Below are 15,786 nucleotides of genomic sequence, written 5' to 3' on the forward strand. Positions count from 1 at the left end.
GAAGTGGTGTTTGGCAGGAGGGTGATTCAATAAGTTATGAATAGCCACTACCTGCTGTTTTACTACACCCCCTACACAGGGCTGCATTGGGGACCTGCAAAGTCTACAATTGCAAATGGGACCTAAATTCCAGGGTTGTAGGAGTCCAATATTTGACATCAGCAGGAGAACTACAAAGGTATCAATGGCCAAGGAAGAAAGAGAACTCTAATCAAGACTGAATTAATGTTGATGTGATGATTTGAAACCCAACATGAAAAATAAAACAATAGCAGATCTAGCGCTATATGGTCTGATATTGCTACCCAGCCTGAATTGCTGTTGACAGCTCATAATTTATTGCACCAGCATGTCTGATTGCTGTCATTGTGCCAGAGGTTTGATACTCCTGAAATCTGAATGGGGAAGGAGAGTAGATCATATCTGAAAATAAACCATCAAATGAAAATTTCTGTGGCAGAGGCTTGTTTACCATATCTTCAGATAAGCAGCTGGAGGTTGCTGAGTATAAATTTCATAAGGATCATATGGTGCTATTAATACTCAGCATTTTTTTCTGTAAATCTGTACAATGAAACGGAGCATTTTTTCTCTACCTTATGGCTTCAGAAACCAACATGTACAAGACTAAGGAGAGATTCTGCATGAAAAAGGAGTTTGAATCCCAATTCCCTGTTGTGGCAGAAACCCAAGTCCACACAGGACTTGATCTAGAAAAAAACCCAAAACAATATAAAACCACTGGAAAAACTTCCATGGATTCCAGCTGGATTTGAAACAGACCACAAGTCAGCTGCATCAGAGACAGAGGCATAACAGAGCCCTTTCTATATCCTCTAGCTAACGGCCAAAGCAAAACAGTGCAACAATAACAGCTTCAGACACTTATGATTTAAGTCAAAGGAGTGATCTTCCATTTATTTTCTTCCTTTCCACGTTCACTGAATCACAGACTCACTGAATCACAGACTCACTGAATCACAGAATCACTGAATCAGAGTGGGTATGGTTGGAAGGGGCCACAGTGGCTCATCTGGCCCAACACTGCAGAGAATAAAGCAACAGTACAGTACTGTGTGCCTATAGGCTGATTGCACTGAAACAAATATCTCATTAACGTTTGTATTACCAGCTGTACTCCTTGTATTTCTCAATTTTTAACACACTAGCCAATGAAACTGTCATTTTGGCTCTCACCACTTTGGTTATTAGGTTAGTGTAAGGCCATTTCCAATCTTCAGGCACTGTTAGAACTGCTTTCCTTTAAAACTAACTGCCATGAAATAATTTCTGTGTCTACAGGTTTAAGAACATTAACAACGTGCTGCTGACATTTCAGGCTTTGGCAATACAATAAAACAATTACATTAGGTGGGGTTTCCCTTCTACTTTAGAGATCTTGAGCACAACTTCTTCCATCCTGACAGCAACTACTTGACATTCAAAGCATATAAGGGGCAGATAATGTATTAAGAAGAGTGACAAATCCATCCAAAACCATTTTGGAAAAGCAATAAATAACAGGCTTTAATTGCTTCAGCCATGTTGATCAAAAAATTCCCCAAATCTACTAAATCTTGATTCAGCCACACCCTGGTCATTTGTTTCAAGATTGCAGGACCAAGCCCTTTAGTACTGGGTCCTCTATTTATATTTTTATGGCAGTACATGGTTCAATTCACATGTTAGTGCATTTGTGTGCAAACATGTACTAGAATTCCAAATGACGTGGCATATAGTCACTTTAGAATTGAGTAAGCTACATTGCAGTCAGGGATACATTTGAGGTACACATGCTATTAAGATAAGATGGCAGAGAAAGTGCAAATGAAAATTGCAAAAAGATATTTTAAAAAATATTTTCCTTGCGTTTATTTTCAAATTCTTTGTAATGGTTTGATTGCTTTGTCTCCCTTTGTGGCTCATAAGAATGACATCTGTTCTTACTGATAGCCTGCAAACTGCACATCTGCTATCACAATTTCATATCAGATACCTTCTGTCTTCATCGTGGCTTGCTTGTTTATATACTTAAGTTGCTATGTTTGTTTTTGAATATATAAGCTCTTTGAAGCAGATATTTTTATAAGATCTTGAAGTGACCTGGCTCTGGACTTTAGGTCTCCTACTCTCTGTCTAGTTATACCTATATTAGTATGTGTGTGTATTTGCAAATATATATAATAAATTTATAAGAAAGTTGTTGAAGCTGAGTTGTAAGAAAAATGTAAGTGAAATTAATTTAAGTTAGTTTTGCATCCTTAAGTTGGTCTGACTTTGGGCATATATGGAGTTTAAAGCCCGTGTCCTATTGAAATCTGACTGTTCTTCATCTACAGCAGGTGGTTCAAAGAAAAACAATCCTTAGTGTACTTTAGCTTTGGGCTGTCTATTTCCAGAGAGATCCATAAACTTTGCAAAACAGATGGCTGTATTGACAGCTTGCCAGAAGCCTAGGGACCACACTTAGTCTAAATAAAAACATGAACAAAATCACTATTTATTTCATGACACTCATGACACTTCTAGTAACTGAATTAAACTGAACTGCGGCTGTTTAAACCCAACAGTGATGAGATTTATTGTAAAAAGCTGGGGGTAAGTAGTGGTGACAGTCCTAGCTTAAGACCTTTTCAGGTAGTATCTTAGATAACCCCTTTTGTGATAAATAAATAAATAAAAAGGGGCCTTAGTGCAACCATTTAATCAAGGATGCTGGCAGTGCGTGCTTCAGGTCTCTGAAGGGAGGAAATGGGATTTCCTGACGTGGTGTGCCAATGCGAAGTGCATTACATGCTACTGAGGCAGCTCCTGGCCCACCCAGTGCCAGGAGGCTCATTTAACAGTTTTGCTAACATGGTTTTCAGTGTAAGATACCCTGATTCTCCAGCTCATTAACCTCTGCTGTGTTCTGAATACGTGGGATACAGGGTAAAATACGCTGCAGGCACTGGTGTATACCAGCTATGACTAAGATCAACAGATATTCCTTTATTCAGTGAGAGTCAAGAAAAAAGTAGAGGATGCAGTCAGCAACCATTGCTTTCTATAGCTTTTTGCTGACATTCAAATGCAGAAAGTTTTTTGATTTTATCTTCAAACTTTGAGCTATCCATCTAACCTTGAATATCACCAGGAAGAAGTGCCACCTAAGTCTAAGAGGAATATACATCAGAACACAACATATTGTAGCTGCAGCTCTTAGCAGGTTTTGGAGCAGCTGCTGAAACCAAAGGAATCAGTCGTATATTAAACACATGCAGCAATACAGACCAAAAAGTTTTCTGCTAGTAGGAGGCTGAGTACACTTTGTATCATACAGTTTACTCCTTCTGCTATCCCTCTTGTTCAAACAGCAGGACTTCAGGGCAAGGAGCCAAGATGGATTCAGCCCTTTGCTGAGGCTGATTCCACAAGACTGACATCCTTCCACAGGCACTAGGCTATGCCTTTGCAGAATACAGCTTGATTGACACTTCAGTGTGATGAATCATAAAGTCAATATTTGGATGCTACGATTACTGGTTGCATGAATATATGAAGATTCCCTGCTAGAGTCTTCTGAACTGAGTGCAGCCTCAAGGGCAGCCTGACCTAGAGCTGACCTTAGGAGCTGGCAGTAGAGGTTTCTGGTTAGTTTATTAGGCAGCAAAGGGATCTGTCTGTAAGTTGAAGTTTGGGGCTCCTGTGCAAAGTACTATTGGAAGAGGGGGTCTTTATTGAGCTCTTTCTGTAAAATCCATGTGTAGTGATTTATCTTTTAATGACTTATGGGATTTGCAAGGAATCCCACTGCTATCATCCTGGACATATATGCAGTCCTGGCAGGCTAAAGTACTCTTGGCTGCAGGGATGGAGTTGATGATAAGCACCTGCTTTTCCAGTGTACCACATGGCTTAGAGAGGTGTTTTTTTTCCTCAGTTTCAGTATTATGAATGGTCCCCCTGAAGATGAGATAAAGCATCTCCGAGCAGTCTTCTTATTAGGTAGGTGCCTGAGCTTGCATCAGAGAAGCCTTATTACTGTGTAGCCAAGAACTGATTGGGCTGGGAGTTATCTACCAGATTTTACAACTACTATCTAGTAGATAATAATTCCTGTCACAAGTGGTGTGACCCCTTAGCTCCCATTGCCCTTTAAGCTCTATAAGTTTTATTGTTAAGGGATTTCCAGCCCATCCCTATTCATTACCCTGGAAACATAAACAGAAGCATTACTGAAAATGTCTAATGATGAATTTAGCCTAAGCACCCTGCTGGGAGGTAGAGCAACATTATTATCCCCATTTTACAGTTGAAGAATAAGTTGCAGAGTTCAAAGCTGTCCACCAGATCTCCTTCTGCCAAGTCTGTTCTGCCTGTATGACTAGGCTATTAACTTGAATTCCTCTTCTGACCACTAATACAACAGAATCAATTGCAAGATAGGTGGTCTCTCATGTAATCAGATTTGAAACCTTTGAGGCTCACTCTAAATTAAAAACAATGGTTTAAATCTTGCCCATAAACTTGCCAGCAGTCACTACAGGTTTCTGTAGCATCACTTTAATAGTCTGTCTCTGTGAAACACTGCTTATTAGATGGTAGAATGCAGCTGCTGGTGCTTGTTACTATACCATCTCTATATGCATCTTCCTTGCAAATCCCAGAGCAAGAGTTTAACGTGCCTGAGAGCCATGTCTGTCTCACTCTTTCCCAACAGAGATGAAAAAGTCATGGGTATCTCAGTTTTCCATGTAGCTATGGCTATGGTTCTAAGCATTGAGAAATCAAAGCATTGGCTTAAAAATAAAGAGATTTTAAACAGATTCAAGTCTCTGAACCTCTCCATGTTTTGTGTGAGGAGGGTTCATGTTTTTAAGTATTTCTTCAAGAACATAAAACTTCAGGTTGGGTGGGGTTCTTCAATATAGGAGAAAATATTTGTATAATCTTTTGAATCCTATCGCATGGATTTCAGCAGAACAGCACAATTCTGGTAAAGTTGCAAGGTATGGAAAAATCTCTCTTACAAGCACCTTAAACTCTGAGGTGGCTGTCACAGAAAACCAGATGTTGCTAGTGGCATAGAAATTAAGAAAATATCTCATATGGGAGAATGGAACAAATAAAAGTCCCATTTTAGCTGAAACTCTTTGGTAAATTATAAGTCAAGTGAGGCAAGTTCAAAGAAAGCTTGATTCTATATGCTCAAGCAATGAATGCTACTCAGAAGGAAATTACTGAAGGTAATGTTGTTTTGTATGGTTTTAGTCTGCGTAATACTTTTCTGTTAACTCAGGCAGATAAAACAAACTGTGAAGTTATAATACTGTAGTCTGGGTAAGGAAGCAATGTGGAATGTGGAAGAGACATTTTGAAAGGATTGAAAAGAAAAATTCTATTTGGAGCCTGTGCCCATGTGAAAAGAACTAGCAAAGGGACTCAAAACATAAAGCTGAACTATATGGAGCCAGACTGCTCAGCATGGCAACCACCACCAGTTATGCAAGTCAAAGATCTGTAGGAAGAAACGCACTGGATGCTGTTTGTAAGTTTGGGTAATGCTCATCATGAACAAAAAGGACACTTATACCACTCACTCAGATGAGTGTTTTGTAGCTCCAAGTAGATGCAGTTTCAGTGAGAGACGAGTAGGCTTTCCTATAAAATAGAGGCTTTAGTGTAACAGTGAAATGCTAGAAAACCCTCAGAAGATACACATGTAGATTAAAATTTAGGACACAAGGAGGAAAACTGCCACTAGAAGAGCACATGAACCACTTATGACTAGGTACTAGCTTGGAAGACACACAGGAAAGTGCTAATGATAAGCACATCCAAAGTTGGATTAGAAGTCTATAAAACCTTTGATCTCACAGAAGCGGGGTGTGTGTTAGAGTGGAAGACAAATGTGATGAATGAAAAGCCTGTGATAGTGTTTCCTTGGAAAGAGAGTAATAATCAAGAATAGAACAGAAGTATTCAAGCTTTTCATGCATTAATTTACTGGGGGAAAATGAATTATAAAAACATTAATAAAAAGAGGAACATTTCTGTGAAGAAAAGAATCAGGTATGTATAAAAGAAGGAAGGGCACTGAGGATAAGGCAAATACCACTTAACTGTGTATGCTTGATAAAGCTGCAGAATTCTGGTAGGTTCTATTTGCAGAAACAAGATCCATGCTTGTGCATGCATCCCTTATTAGATTTTTTAGTTTTTCACTGTTGCTTGAACAACAAGGTGTTTCAAAGGGATTCACAGAATTAAATAAAATTCAAGGCACTAGGAAAACAGTTTCTCAGTGACAGGAAAATGAAGTAAAGTGGTATAAAGACAGATTATTTTGGAAGGAACTTGAGCTGCTGCATAAACAACAAATCCAGGGTGCACTTCTAAGAAAAATTAAAACTGTGAGTTGTATGGTTAAAGCTGGCAAAAGGCATGGATTCTGTGGCTATCTAAAAAGGTCCAGTGACAAACTATGCAAAAAAACCCCTGAAAAAAAGTGCTTACTATGCTTGCTCAAAAGAGTAACCTGAGTGTGCTATTTGGGATAGATATTCAGAGTACAGGAGAAACAATTCTTAATAAACAGTTTGAGAGATGACAGTTAATTAAGCTGCAGCCAGGAAGGATGTGGAATAATGGCATAATTAACCTTGTTCTATTACACTTTTGCTGTCAGCTAGGTCCAGGAAGAAGGCTTAAAATGGGAGGCACTGGAAAGCCTTTGGAAACATGAAACTTGTCCCAAACTATTCCGTGCCTGAATCAATAGGTCTTGGGGTTTGTATACAAGTGTTAGGATACTCTCTTGCAGCTGCAGGCTTGCCTGTGAAGAAAACCACTGGTTAGGCCAAGTATTTATTTGAACTGTGCTTCTTTTAAAATCTTGAATACTGTGCTTGAAGGACTTGAACTTCTGGTGAGGAGTGAGAGTGTAGATGGAGTGGATGGGGGCAAGACTGAAACCTTGGAACAATGAGACAACTATTTTGTTTTTCTATAGAATAATTTACCAAATTCCTGTACATTACAAGTGGGGCTGTATTTTTCTCCAGCTTTCTGTTGACATAGAAATGTGCCAGGGTTGTGCTAGGTCTTGAATGAACCTAGGAGCAGCTGGGCCATATTTGTAACCCTGGTCCTGATGCCTTTTCCTGGTCTTAAAATTAAGAGTCAGACATAGTTAGAAGGGAAAAAGGGGTTTTACCTTGGTATTTATTTTAAGGATCCTTAGGTGCACCATGTCCATGTCGAATGCACCTCAATGCCCACTGCAATGCACACCCACAAAAGATCTGGTATAACATTATAGGTCTTACTAATTAGCACATTTATAAAAAATTCCTCAGTGAGAGGCTCGAATGAGCCCCCCTCCCCAAGGAACCTTCCCTTGGATGGCTCTATCTTAGTTTACAAAATGTGTTCTGGAGAGGACCTTGGTGTCTGGGGCTTTCTGATCCCTAACTATGAGGCTTCTAAAATGTTTAGTCTCTCAGCTTGACAAACAAGCCCAAGAATGTAGGCAAAGAACCACCAAGAATATAGAAGTTGTAAAAAGGTATAAAAGGGGTATAAAAGAAAAGGCAAAAAATCATCATGGCATCAGTCCATGAGCAAACCCCCCTCAGTGGTAAAGGACTCCTTCTAGACAGGCACATCCTACCTAAAATAGCATCTTCTGCTGTTTTAGCATTTGGGGGGGCATAGTTTCTAGTTTCTAGTGTTCCGTTCCTAAGAGATACCCAGCAGAAAGAAGGTGCTGAGCTAGAGATGGATTGCTAGTTAGAAAAGTAAAGAACTGTTGTCATTTCCTGTGTTTACAGAGCAGTACACCTTATGTATGAATTCTACATTCATAGCATGAAATGTGAGGAAGTTGATGGCACTGGCTGGGAGCCAGAAGTGCTATTCTTGCTCCTCCATGGCGCCATTTACACCAGTCCAGTGAATAAATGTTGATTAAAATATTAGAAACTTACCCCAACAGCTCAGTGTCTTCATCACTTTATGGCAAATTCAGGATAATAGGTGGTAGCAATGCCTTCCCCTAATTACCCTGCTGCCAGGTTCTCTGGTGGGAGCTTTCCTCAGTCCCTGCTACATGAGCTCTTTAAATCTGCTTTAAAGCTATAAATACTAAGATATACATGTGTCCAGGCTGGGTAGGACATCTGTTTAAGTGCCCCTCTAGATGGCCAGTCACTTGGACAAACAAGAGTGCTATTTTCTGTAGAGAACAGGGACACCTGTAACTACTGCAGTCACCAGCACAGGTCAAAGCAAGATCCCCTCCTCCAAAGGTGAACAATGAATCCTGATCATCATCCACATTCAGAGCATTTGTTTTGGCTTCTCTTATCCGATAGCTTATCCAATTCATTCCTTTCTGTTCCATAAATCTAGTTTCTGTAAAACTTTTCAGAAAGCTTTTCTGGCTGAAAATTTTCAGTATATTAGATCCAAACTGATTAGTCATTTGGGATGAACAAAACTACATCTTCTGGGTAAATGAACCATTTGTCAAAGTTACCCGCCTAGATCTAGATGTGAATGTCTTACTCACGTTTTCATTGACAAAGGCAATAATCAGTGATCCCTTAGGTTTTACTTTTTATATTTTTCAAATCCTGTTCTGCCCAATGTGTAATTCTGAAGTTTCGTGTGGCCTGTTAGCTACTGTTTTCTCATGCTAGTTAGACATAAACCCTCTCCAGGTTTGCACTTCAAGGACACCTTGTTGTCCCAGGCCCCAAAATATGTAAACAAAGCCTTTGAGAGGAGGGGCAAATTTGTGGTAATTACATCATTAACTGAAATTATAATTGGAGAATTAACCCTGGTATGCAAATGGAACAAACATAAAAGTGTGAAGAACCCCTGACCCAGGGTCCATCTTGGGTGGAGCCCCTTGGAGGCTTTTGACTGCCCAAGGTGTACCTTTGAAGGCCCTTCAAATAAATACCCGCTTTTATTCTCTTAATCTTGTCTAGCCTCTGTTTTCAGGGAGCCACCTCAAGGCATCATCAGGACCTCCACAATATTGTTCCTCATGAGGTAAAGGCCCTTACTCATGTTGTGTGGTAATCACAGCACGGCTTTCAAGCATATTTCCTTGAAAGCTGTGTCTAGCAAGTAAGCTCCTTCAAGCATTTGCAATCTGAAAGGACAAACAAAGCTTAAAAGTTGAGAATGTCAGTCCTTACTCTATTTGCACTCTACTGTAGAAGCTATAAGCCTCTGGTTATAGCTATAAGCTATTCATCTATAAGCCTACTGATAACAGGGAGCTTGGCACATGTGAAATCTGTACTAGGAGAAATGACGATGCATACTGGCAGATGATATGAAGTGAAAGGAATGGAAAGCTCAGGGGAGGAAATTATGACAGATGGAGTCAAGAGCAGAGCTGGGAATCTGGCACTTGAGGAAAAGCCTAAATGAATTGTGAAAGTCTCCTTTAGTAAAGGATACAGCTGTCTTATGTTATCCACCTAATCTTCCATCTCCAGGAGCAAAAGATCCTTAATGAATGTTGCCAGACTTGTTCTCCTTGTCTTGCATGTAGAACATGTTGCGTAGAATGACACTCATAATATGGAATCTACCAACATTTCTCTTTCTGAATGTCCTAAGTTAGTCTTCCTCAGACTTCCTGTGGTCTTCCTCTGGGGGAAGTTGTCCATTTGCCAACCTCACCAGCACAGCTATACACAGGTTAGTTCCAACAGTATCTCGTATAGATTGTAATTTTAAAAAAATCAAGCCATTGATAATGCATTTTGTGTCCTTCCTAATTACTTCAAGATCACCTATTTCCACTATAGCAATACCAGCTGAAGCTGGACTTTGGATAAATCACTAATAGGACTACAGCTCATTCATTTGATAGAGTGATTAAAGGAGAGTGATTTAAGATCATTTTCATGCAGGTGGGGGTACTCTTCACAATATTGGCCCAAGTACTTTATATGCTGATAACTCTGGGTATTCCTTCTGTTGTCAAGACAGAACATTTGCAATAACGCATATGGTACTCTAAAAACTAGCAGGTTATTAATCAGAGATAAAGTACTGCCTGAAACCTTATGAGAGAAATATACCATGTGTTCATGTTAGTAAATACTAGTCTGAATTCTATCTAAACTCTTGGTTAGTGCTTGGCTCAAAATGGGAGGAGGATGATGTTAAATGCAAATGCAAATAGAGTTGCCTGCAGTAAGTGGTTTTCCCTGAGCTTTGAAAATTTACTCCTTTCTTTTTTAAAAAATTTAAATAGGGAAAAGAAAAGCTCTTGGCTGGGTTCGGATTTATCAGATAACTTATTCATTGATGACATAATATATATTATTAATATAGATTTTAATTTTGTGTATCTAATTTATTACTGCCCAGTATCCTCTCTCTTGACCATGCCCACACAGTTTAGATATATTGAGGCTATAAAAATAAAAATGCTGTGTATCAGGGGTGGTCATCTCCATTTGGTTTCTTGTGTGGATAGGTAGTGAATTTTGTGAGTAAATAGCACATTTATTTATCCTCTTTGGCACTTGGAAACCCCCACCTAATACATATATATAGCATCAGTACCACTTTTCATTAAGACCCCCAGGGTCACGAAAGGCTATGGAAACTCTGAATGCTCATGATAGAACTTTTAAATGACTATCAGAAAGTAAAACTACATGTAGTCTCAATTCTTTTTACAAGTTTGCTTGTTTTAAGAAAAGGGTTGGCAAGAAAACAAGAATTCTATTTGCAAAACTATTTGAGGTTTAAAATATACAACAATTTTGCTGTGGAACATTCACATGACCTTTTAAAATTTCTTATAGGTATTGATTCTTTCTGGCATAACGCATTTCTTGGGTAGAAAACTTTTCTTGGAGTGTGGGGGATTTCATACCCAAAGTTTATTTCCTCTAATATGTAGTGTTTTTTCTGTCTTGATATTGGTATTTTATATAAAAATACATAAAACGGACAAGATGGTTCAGCTCTTACAGAATGGAAAATATTGAGCCAGGTAGAAGATGGAATCTGATGCCCGAGTCATGCAGAATCCCTTCAAGTGGTCAGGCTATTAATTACTTTGGTTTTGGCCAGCAAGTTCATTATGGACTGGAAAAAAAAAAAAAAAAAGGCAAATTATGCTGACACAGAAAGCTGCATGATGATTTGATAAATTGTCAGTACCCTAAGAATTTTTAATGCCCTGGCACAACCTGGCAGCGATTGTCTTCTGAAATCACAGTTAAGCAAGATTTAAGAAATTGTTAGGGTTTTAATGATTTTTTTTTTTTTTTAAATTCAGTATGTTTCCTTTCTTGTTAAATGTGCCATGAAAAATATAGAGGATGTAATTCTTGTCCAAGCACAAGACTTGTAACTATGACAATCCAAAATCAGAAATTAGATTAAGCTGTGCTTCTAAAGTCAGTATGAAAGCACATCACCCAAGGCATACAATATCTTTCCCTTCCTTGCTACACTCAATAAGGATTTCTTTCTAATTATTGGCTGGTGTAAGTTTATTGCTGAGTGTGTGAGGAAAGAAAAGAACTACTTAGAAATTATTAACTGCATTAATTTTATAGTTAATAAATCCCTTTAAACACACTGTAATCATTCAGTATTCAAAGTGCTGATGTCTTCTGGAAAATTCTCTCCCCCAAAGAAAAATAAAAAATAATACTATTATTCCTTAATTGTGGGTGTGGAATACTTTGCAGTTCTGGCTCTGACCTGAACTCAATTACACCTAGTGATACTCATGCACTGACATATGAATACACCCTCACATCAGCATCCTATTTCTATTTGGCCCAGTTAGCTCTTACAAAAACAAATATTTCTAAACCAGCATAATTTTCCTTGGTTCTGGCATGAAATAACTGAGCCACAGCATCTGATGATATGAAAATGCTCTGCTTTCCCTGCCTTGCCCATGTCAAACGTCAGTCTTCCACATGTTTTCGTGACACAGTCTTGTAGGAGTCAGCAGAGTGCTGTATAGATTTTGGCCCAAACAGCTGGATGACTGACTGAATCTGCTCACTGACTTCAAATCACATGTTATCAGTGAAACCTTTGCTGCTGTGTTTCCTTTCATTGTGTCCTTAAGCTGACCATTTCCTGTTCATGTCCTTTAAGCAGAGAATATGCAGAAGATCAGGGTCAGCCCCAACGCTGCAAACGCTTCACTTATGGTTTGGGAAGATAAAAGTGTTATTTTAATAGGGTTTGAACAAACATAAAAGTTGCCTACACTTCTTTTTTTCTAATCAGTCACAAAGAACTGATCATAAAAATTGCCTACATCATCAATTTTTAGCCAATACTGAACCAATTTTTTTAAATGTGGTGTGTAGTGCAGCTGGATAAATGCAAGCTATTGCAATCTGGTGGAGAAACCAGAATGTTTTTTAATGACCCTGCACCGCAATCTAAGCCAAGTAAATATAATGATCCACCCCGGGAAGATAAATTATTGCCTGGAAAAATGCCAAAGCATTTTAATTTGTAACTCCAACATGTCTCTCTTGGAACCCATTGTAGGGTGTCTGGGATACAAAGTTATTTTCCAAATTGTTATATAACTTCATAATTCATTGTGAGGTTTTTTCCCTTTCTCATCCAGCACACACATACACATGCTTAATTTAGACAAAAAGTTTGCTTTAAATAGCCACCTGAAAATCCTCTGCTACAGCACTATGGGGAAAAAAATTAACCTTAGCTGTGATTATCAGTAACGTTCAAGATTTCAAATTAGAGCTGCAGCAGGTGTCAGGGGGCTACTTGTCACCACAGCTTGGAAATGTGACAAATTGTCAGAGCTGGTTGGATGTCCTAGGCTGTTATTAGCCATCTGTTTGCAGCTCTGGGAGGGTTAGCTGCCTGGACTTGACCAATGCCACCCCTCAATTACAGAATTTACCGTTTCAGCCAATTTAGAGCTGATTTTGTTTACTGTTTATAAAAGGAAGATGCATCACATGGTGCTGGGCAGACTTGTTTCTGGGATTTTGTGGAAATTGTGGTATACAATTCAGGATTCAACTGCCTAAGTCTCCCCTGGGCACAAAATGGGTGTGAGTCTGTGCCTCTGTGCCCTGCTCTGAGTACCTTCTTTTTTGACATGTCAAGACTTTCAGCTGTGAAGGAGAAGTTATAATTTGCCTGTTTATGTTCATTGTATGTCATCCTTACAGCAACCAGACACAGGGTTACCCTTGCAAAGTCCCTCCTCAGCTCCTGGAGCTTTCAAGAGCTCATTTCTTCCTGTAACAGTTCCCAGAGAAGTCACTCACTCCTCTGTAATTTGAAAGTTCAGTGGCAAAAATGGGTTAAAATACTGTTGTGTCCCATTCCTTTATCAGAGTACTGAAGTTTCATCATGGTCCTACCATTTCCAAGACCAAATAAATAATTGAAAACAGAATAGAAAGAACTGTATTTTGATAGCTCTAGCAGGCTTTCCCTTTTTTCTCTGACACATATTTGAAAATGCTCTGTAGCTAATTGGAGTTACTCTGCATGCCAAAGGAAGTTGTGATGAGGTTAAACAAAAATAAATTATTTTATTTTATTGTATACTTTGTTAGATATCAATATTTTATGATATTCATCGGAATAGAAGGCCATTAATGATTCCAATTATATTTTTAAAAATTTCTTAGTGTACTAATGTGTCTTTGAAAAAATTATTGGCACACTTAAAATCCTGAAAAATCATATAAATGATATTTTACTGTGCAAGAAGATAAAAAAATAAAATTCAGTACATTTGATTCTTGCTTTCTGTACTATTAGTTTTCTTCTTGAGAAGAAGTATGGGCAATGAAAATGGTCTAATACATTTTACTTTCTATTGTTTATAATATAATTTGCCTATAAAAATTAAAAATGGAGAGGAACGTGTACTGTACCTTGGAATGTTATTCAAACTCTCTCTGACAGCACTTTGAAATAATTGGCCAGCACCACAATTTAAAGTAGCTATCATGAACTGATTGTTTACTATCACCTCCTCCTTCTGTGATTATAGCCTTCAGAGTTCTGTCAGGGTATATTAATGCAATATGAATTGATATGTGCCCCATAATTCTTTCGGAAGATCAGGCAAGAGAAACCTCTTCTGTTCAGGAATTGTATAGGACACATTTCTAGAACAAGTCTGGATCTCTCCTTCTATTTCTACTTGTACTAGAGTGCAGCTCTGGAGATCAGAGCCATAAAAGCTTTAGAAATCAATAAAATAACAGTTTATATGTTTTGTATATGATGTGTATCAAAATATAACCTGGGCAATTCTGACTACAGAGAGCACAGTTCCACTGAGAGTTTCTGCTAAGATCATGCCATAAATCATGAGTGGCTTGCACAGTTTAAAGAATGTTAAACTAGAATTCAAGATCCTTAACTAAAGGTACCGAGGTTTAACTTCTACAGTGAATGGATTAGACCTATACTGTGTGTGCATGTGTGCCTCTGCACGTGTCCTACTTATCTCTCAGTGCAATTCTTGGGTTTGTGAAACAATATGCAAGATTTGGTGATCTTTTCTTTAGGGGTTGAAACAAAAATTCCTTTGAAGTGGCATTTTTTTCCTCACTGAAGTTACTCATTTCCCACCTTTCCCACCTTCTTTAGCATTCACAGAAACAGGTGTTGGGAAATTTCCACTAGCCTGCTATTTGTGCACTATTTGTGCTGTGGTAGCAGAGTGTGACTACTGTTTTATCACTTACCAAGTCAGCCAGGTATTCCTTGGATGGCAAGGTGAGCAGATGTAGCTCAAGGAAACTTTGGGAAAAATCAGTTGCTAAGGAAGGTTAGTGGCAGTAAAAGGGGTAACAGTTTTAGACTGAAAGAGGGTAAATTTAGTTTAGATGTTAGGAAGAGCTTCTCCTCTGTGAGGGTGGTGAGGCACCAGGACAGGCTGCCCAGAGAAGCTGTGGATGCCCCAACCCAGGCAGTGTTTAGGGCAAGGCTGGATGTGGCTCTGAGAAACTGGTTTACTGGGACATAGTTGGGGAGTTTGGAACTAGATGATCTTTAAAGTCTCTTCCAACTCAAACTCCTCTGTGATTCTATGATTCCATGTAAGATGCTCAACAAAATTCTATAATTTTGTACTAATATGTTTTACAGCTTTTTACTAATGTATGGAAGTGAATTTCAGCTTACACCTCAAATATTTTGTCTTGTCTACGTACTCTCCATCTATTCTAAATAGTAATGGAGATGTGTATAAAGCACATTGTATTCAGAGTCTATGCCTATACATATTAGATCTTCCCAGGGAAAACAAGAAGGGAAGAATTGTGTGTGTATCAGATAATAAATGAATTCTCACTTGTATGACGCTTACTGAGAAGTTGAGATTGAATCAGTCTACATAATCTGCTTGTGTAACTTTCATATGTGTTTACAGAAATTTCTTAAATTTTATAGAAGCTTATTTCAGTGGAAAGGAGATAAGTAATAAGTGTGTCACACAAAACAAGTAACTGTCTTCTTGCCTCACTGGGTATTGTGGTATATGTATTTGTTAATTCACAGGATTCATGGATATGCATTCACTTAAAATCAATATGACTGATCAGAACTGTAATTGGATGGATTTTTTTCTTGATTTCTAAACTAAGAATACAAAGTCACTTTTTCTACTCTTCTATTAATGCTGTTCATATGCTAAGGAACCTATTATACTGTGAAGAATCCCAAGAACACTGGAAAACATTTCCAGGGGAAGAGACAATTAATATATAAGAACAGAGGTAGGAGAGA

At 38.4% G+C, this 15,786-nt stretch overlaps 1 protein-coding gene across 5 annotated transcripts in view; it reads left to right on the top strand.

Moving 5' to 3' along the window:
- Positions 1 to 15,786, top strand: part of TLL1 (tolloid like 1) — a 262,440-nt gene that overhangs the window by 77,435 nt on the left and 169,219 nt on the right. Inside the window, exon 3 of one of the 5 annotated variants that reach the window (XM_069013647.1) lies at positions 3,923 to 3,987. The exons of the other annotated variants lie outside the window; for them this stretch is intronic. The gene's annotated coding sequence lies outside the window, so the exon portion shown is untranslated. The remainder of the gene's footprint in view (positions 1 to 3,922; positions 3,988 to 15,786) is intronic. 5 annotated transcript variants of the gene reach the window in all.

The sequence above is a fragment of the Aphelocoma coerulescens genome, chromosome 4 (assembly GCF_041296385.1).
Source record: "Aphelocoma coerulescens isolate FSJ_1873_10779 chromosome 4, UR_Acoe_1.0, whole genome shotgun sequence".
Taxonomy (NCBI): domain Eukaryota; kingdom Metazoa; phylum Chordata; class Aves; order Passeriformes; family Corvidae; genus Aphelocoma; species Aphelocoma coerulescens.